Raw genomic sequence first — 6,780 nt, 5'->3', positions numbered from 1 at the left:
GTACCACTTCACTTGTGCCGTGCGCTGGATATACAATGATTTACACTATCTGCTCTCACTAATGGCCTGATTCATGTTTGGACGCAAGTGTCTTGCGTGAAACAGCTCTGCGCCTACCCATAAACGGACTTTACGCCAATGTATGCAATTCATGTCCGAACGGAATGGACACTCCTGCCTACGACTTGATAGGTGGAACGGGGCGTACTAACTTTGGCCATGCATATTAATGACTTTCAGACACAGATGCGGACGATTCAAGTCCTGTATTTGTCATAAGTACGCTTGGCTTTACCTGTACCATTTGCTCCCACTACAGGGCAGCTGTAAATGCCGACTGATAGTGATGTCTGACGCGGCATAGTCTTTGATGTAAAAAGCACACTTATGCGTGCCACTAGCTGTCACAGAACGACGGTGTGCAGCTGAGATAGACTCTATAAACGCGCTGTATGTACAGTACGCATTGAAAGCATCTTTATGTAGAAAGAAAAAAGGAAAAATATAATGTTTTTAATTTAATATTTACATAAATGATTATATTAATACAACTTTTTCCCGTGCTCCGATGGGACCCTTTATTTTACATACGCTTGTGCGCATACTGCAGTCTGTTCTCCGTGTCTACCTACGTCACATACCGTGTAGGCAGAATGCACTTACACCCAGATTTAAATAGAAATACGCTTGAATTTGAATGCGGCTGCCCCTACGCACAATTTTGTGCCCTTTCTTTTTTTAAAACGCAACTTATGCACAAGTTGTGTTCGGACATGATCAGGCCCTAAATATGTACGAAGAGCCGCATAGTATCATCTCACTTGATTTAGTTGCCAAATTTAATTGTCTGTATCGGTTCTTACTTTCTATATGGTGCGAACAATAAAGAATCATCTTGTTTTAAGTTGAATACTTTATAAGGTAATGAAATAGAATGACAGTATCATCATCATCACCATTTATTTATATAGCGCCACTGATTCCGCAGCACTGTACAGAGAACTCAGTCACATCAGTCCCTGCCCCATTAGAGCTTACAGTCTAAATTCCCTAACACACACACACACACACACAGACAGAGAGAGACTAGGGTCAATTTGATAGCAGCCAATTAACCTACCAGTATGTGTTTGGAATGTGGGAGGAAACCGGAGCACTCGGAGGAAACCCACACAAACACGGGTGAACATACAAACTCTTCACAGATAAGGCCATGTTCAGGAATTGAACTCATGACCCCAGTGCTGTAAGGCAGAAGTGCTAACCACTGAGCCACCGTGCTGCCCAGTATGATCTTTGCCGTTGCTTGTCGCTTCACACCACTTATTTCTATCCAGAACTTAGAGCCATGTTTTCATCAGGTAGTCACATCAGGGGATCGGACCATGTACGATGGTTTAGGATCCACCATTCACAATATAACTGTACGAAGAGAGTGAATACTCTGCGACAACACAATTACTCTCAACATCATTCATCCTGATCAGTATATTTCAGTCATTCGGCATAATAAGGGCCTTTTCAATGTTTGTGTTCAATTAAGGAATTACAAACACAGAAGGACAATCTACTTATCTAACACTTCACCAGTCAATCTACTTATCTAACACTTCACCAGTCTACTTGACTGTATCATGTTTTTTATTGTTGCATATTGTGCTTATCCCCGATATTGACTTGTCTGTGAACTCTTTAATTATGCCCAGCAACAGAAACACCATATCCATTTTTTCAGCGAAAACAGAGATTTACAAAGTTTCATGTTATACAACTGAAATAAGTGTTCACGTTTAGAGTTACAAGTTATTTTATAATTTACTGTACTGCAAGAGGAGTCTATTACTACATGAGAGAGTGAATTATGACTCCAGTTCTGAATTATTAGCCTCATCTGGCTGGGACATGCCATAATAATCTCTCTTAAATGAAAACTGAAACAAGATTCAACATTTTAGTTTTATATGCTTGTTATATAGTGCATTGCGTCCTATGTAATATGCAAAATAAACAGGATTCCTGCGTGCACCTGTTCGGCTGAGAAGTAGCATGTAGTACGGTGAGCGCTCAAGCTGGTAACTTGCCGCGGGTTACGGTGGATGCCAGCAGGAGCGAGAGCTTAATAACTAGAGAAAAAACATTCTATTAAATGCTCTCCTGTTTTTGTTTGCTTATTACACTGTGTACAAGCTATACGTAACGAGCAAGGAGAAGAGAAATGTTGAACGTGGTATCAGTTGCCAAGGAACAGAGATTTCTGCAAATTACATACATAATCAGACAGCGCCTATGTCTATTTTCACAACAACCACAAATATATAAGACAGTTTAGCAGCTACTGTTGAGGCAGTGAGCAGAGATACAGAATTCAGAGATTGTTTCTTTTTCATATCCAAAGTTCAGAAACACACATCAAGCAGGTTCACGACAAACAGTCAAAACGCAGCAGAAAGATGGTACTGAATATAGTAACAGGTGTCTGGATATTAAGGCTTATATAGCACCATTAGGTCTGACAGGGGTTATGCAGAGATAGCTGGAGTACTCTTCCTTCTGGCCAGACAAATGGACTCATTTGCCTAGGGCCCATTTCTTCAAAGTGTCTGTAAGGCTGGCAGTACAAAGGGATTTAAGGACAGCAATATAGGTGAGCCTTCTTCAACACCTCTCCTTTCAAATTACAGGTTCCCCCTGTCTGGGTTCCTGTAGAAGTAGAATAGTAGGAGCGGGACTGACCAGTGTGGCTTTGAAAGGTTGACATGTTGCCCCATCTGCACCCAAAACATTCTCAGCAAATCTGACAGCTGTCATCATCCTATCAGCCCGATGTATTTGAACCCAATGTGTCAAATGTGGTGGACATGCATTAAGGAAGTGCTCCAAAACGGCAAGCTCCATGTTAATAAGGGGCAGCTGTACAGTCTCAGCTGAAGCCACTTATTAACATAATGATACAGATGCAGGGCTATCAACAAAGGCTTATCATCCACAAATCATCCCACTTCTTACACCAATTTGCAACAGGCACTGTCGAGTCAGTGAGCAAGAGAAAAACGCAGCAAGAGCAGCTTACACAGAAAGCAGGTTCACAGCAAACAGAAAGTACATTATGAATAACGGTGAGCAGAACAGACAAAGAAGATAAAGAGCACTTGCTATTGAATATAATGCAGCCTTATTTGGTATCTGTGGATTATTGCATAGTACATAGACTGAATATAAGAATAACAGAGTATTTTGGTAGCCTCTTAAAGGGTTATCCTCCAATTTCAATTTTAAGACATCTTGTATAAAAACTGTAACACTCACAATAATATAAAAGCTTATTAGTCATAGATTTTAAATGCAATGTTTGCCGTCCACCTGCTAAGTATTTTGAAAAGATCATAGTTATTCCAAGAATGCGGTTAGTTTTATCTAGGGGTGTGTACTCTCGCAGCTATGCTGCATTTTCTGCCTCTCAGAAACACACAACAGGAAAAACAATAATATATTTAAAAGCATACAGGCCCCTAACTGACAATGTACAGTGGCTTAATCTGGAGTTAAGATCACACGTTGTAGTTTACATAGTCAGATGGAAACTGGACCTATTCTCATCTTATGACTATATTGGACAAATAAAATAAAGTGATATATTGCCAGGAAAAAGTTCAGTTGATTTGGGATATTGGGGCAATAGCTACAGATATTCATTAAATTGATTCACAATTTATTACTGATTTTTAAAAAGTAGCTTAAAAATGGTTTTTTAACAAGTCATATATATTGTTTGTGGGTTCATATTCTTACCTTTGATGCTTCTATACTGACTATATTGTACAAAAACACTTTGATAAGAACATTTCGCTCTGGAATCTGAAACTTTTTTTTTTTTTTTTAGACCAAACCTCCTCCAATCAATTCACCGGCCACAAAACACCGATATTCGTGGAAACTCCAAAGTTGTTGAAATGCTTTGCTGGTCTGAAATGTAAGGCTTAAAAGGATGAATGAATAGCTATTCCTATAAACCTCTGTGTAGAGGTTCGTTGAGATACTGCATTAAGATGTAGTCAGATACCAGATCATGGGATTTGGGAGATAGCGAGTGAGTGCGCCTACAAAATGATGACATATACACCTGACTGATACCGCCCATAGTAGATACAACAAACAAACACCCCACAGATCGTGCCATAGAAACTTGTGTCAGAGTTCAGGTGGCACTGAAGGACATATAGATGGCTGGAGAGTATCCAAGTCGAACATACACATATTAATTGCAAATCACATTCTGCACCATGTCATACCATTAAGTGTAATACATCCTCTATCTATATGGATCTACCTCCATATTGTCCAAAATGTTTAAAAGAGACTGTAAGTTATATAATAATTATTAATATGTTATAGGACAGGGTGCAATGAGAAAGTCAGTTATGTTTGAAAAGTCCAGGGGATAAGTCCAGCTCCAATTTCTGCAAGTCACCGGAAATCGGCGACTTTGCAGGGGAAATTTAAAGCGGCGATGGCTTGTAAAGGCAAGTTTGCCCTCAGGACTTGGGTTCTTGCATGCTTTCATGTTTTACTTTAGCATTAGTTTTTATCATGTTACCAAGAGCTTGTTGAAAATGCCATCAGTGTATTTCCATTTGATTTTCCTACAAACACAGCAAAGTTGAGGAGAGTTAATACAAGTTAATAGCCTGCAGAAGGAATAGTCTACTCAAGCTGCCGCCAAACAAAGAGGGAGATTAAGCACATTTCTGTACCGGAGAGAAACCAGATGTATTGCGGACCCCCTGAATGGTCAAACAGAGTATAAGGAGGGAGGGGAGTCACAGGACAGGGTGTGCTACTAAAATCTGCCCAGTAACAAGAAAAGTATATAAGACTGTAAATGCATTAATTGTTGTTCAGATGCTTGTTAGATTGCCTGAATAAAGAAGCTCACATTTGGATATCATGGCTTATGATTTTTTACTTCAAACGCTTATCCTAGCTCTAACAAAATAAAACGTTTTGAAAGAATTACAAAGCTGTCATTCATAAAGTATATATTATTTAATTATTTTTTGGCTAATGTATATAAGACTTACAATACATCAATTTATCGTACATGGTTCAGGGGTACAGTGTGAATAGGATGAGAATGAATACAAAGTTTTATCGTACAGAGATCGGTACAGAATTCACAATTCCAGTGATAAACTGTGACTAGTAACATATTATTTTAGTAATAGCTCAAAATTTTGATTCACCCACCTGTAAACCAATTGATTACATATCTTATCTTTACCTAAACTCCGGGCTCATTTACGAATAATGCTTTTAGGTGTACAGTTTGCTCTAATATTCATAATTGAATAAAGTATTTAGACTGAAATTTGAGATGGTTAGATGTATGGGCAACTTCAAGCACTCTAGATAAGAATTCTGGATTATTAGTCTCCGACAGCAATTGTTGCATCAAGGCATCATGGGGTATATTAATGTAATGTCTAAACTAGGTAAGAGACTTGACTAGAAGGAATAATTTTAAGATTCTCAATGGCATCATATAAATCTACGACATACGCTGCTAAGTGTGTAGGTGGAAGGTCTGGTCTCTGCTTAGTGTGGTCTTTGTTGTTGTAAAACCGTTATCCAACCAGAGATTTCTGCTACTTTCAGATATTAATATTATAATTATATGGCTTCAGTTTTCTTTGCAACAATTTAAATGCAGATGTAACAAATGTCTGCCCAGAATAGGAGTTTTATAGGAGTACTCCAACTTCATAACAATGCTGGTAGGAATGGAAAAACAGGTTTTGAGGACAAAGTCCACCTTTGTTTTTCAACACCCCTATGTACAAGCCCTTCATGTGCAACATTGTTACAGTTGTTAAAATGATGGTGGCGACATCCTCTGTGTTAAAGAGGAGGGTGGTCAATGGCTGTATGACGGTATTGAGCAATCATCGGTCTCTTATTGCCCAACCATAAACTCCAATAAGGTTTCCCAATTGCTCAACTGATCAAAGTGTGAAACGTATGCACAGCAGTAGTATACAAATGCGAGAATTGAAATTAATTGTATACATAGCAACAAAGTGTTACATTTGTTGTACTACAATACTGCACATTCCGGATAATGTGGTAAAGACAACACTGTGCTTGCTTAAAACGACGAGAACTAGTACAAAATAGATATCCAATCATGCTAATTTTTTAACCATTTCAAAATTTACTTTTGATCGTATTGTGACCAATTTGAAAAGAAAAAATTGACCCTGTCCAAATCTTTAAATCGGTATTATCTAGGGAAATATTTTCTGTCCTCTGTATGTAATGGGGGGAGTAATGCAAAGTAAAGTTGGTTGAGAGATCTAAAGCTCATGTTGATTTATAGGTTGGATTTGCCATTCTGTCTCAGTCAGTTACATTGTGATTCAAGAAACAAAGTAGAATTCTATGCACAATAACCAGAAAAGCTCCCAGAGTTCTCCTGCTAGCGGTATTCTTCCCTTCATCTATGTTGGCTAAGGGTTTCCATGGCCATCCTTCGTGATGGAGATGGTGTGATGCCGGGTTGATGAATATACGGGTTAGGAGAGAGCAACTAATTATGGGCACCAGTATTCTGTCACTCACAAGTAGTCTATAGTCTCTTTATAGCGTTCTGCCCTTATGGTGCTGGAGAATTGTCAGAAAGACTCTTATTATACTGTATTGTGCTTTCAGCAGAGTTTTATAAAACACCAAAACCAACGGAGGTCATTAGCGAAAGTGCCAAAAAAAAACAAAAAAACACATGAG

The sequence above is a fragment of the Mixophyes fleayi genome, chromosome 11 (genome assembly GCF_038048845.1).
Source record: "Mixophyes fleayi isolate aMixFle1 chromosome 11, aMixFle1.hap1, whole genome shotgun sequence".
Taxonomy (NCBI): Eukaryota; Metazoa; Chordata; class Amphibia; order Anura; family Limnodynastidae; genus Mixophyes; species Mixophyes fleayi.
Note: the sequence above shows the minus strand (reverse complement) of the source record.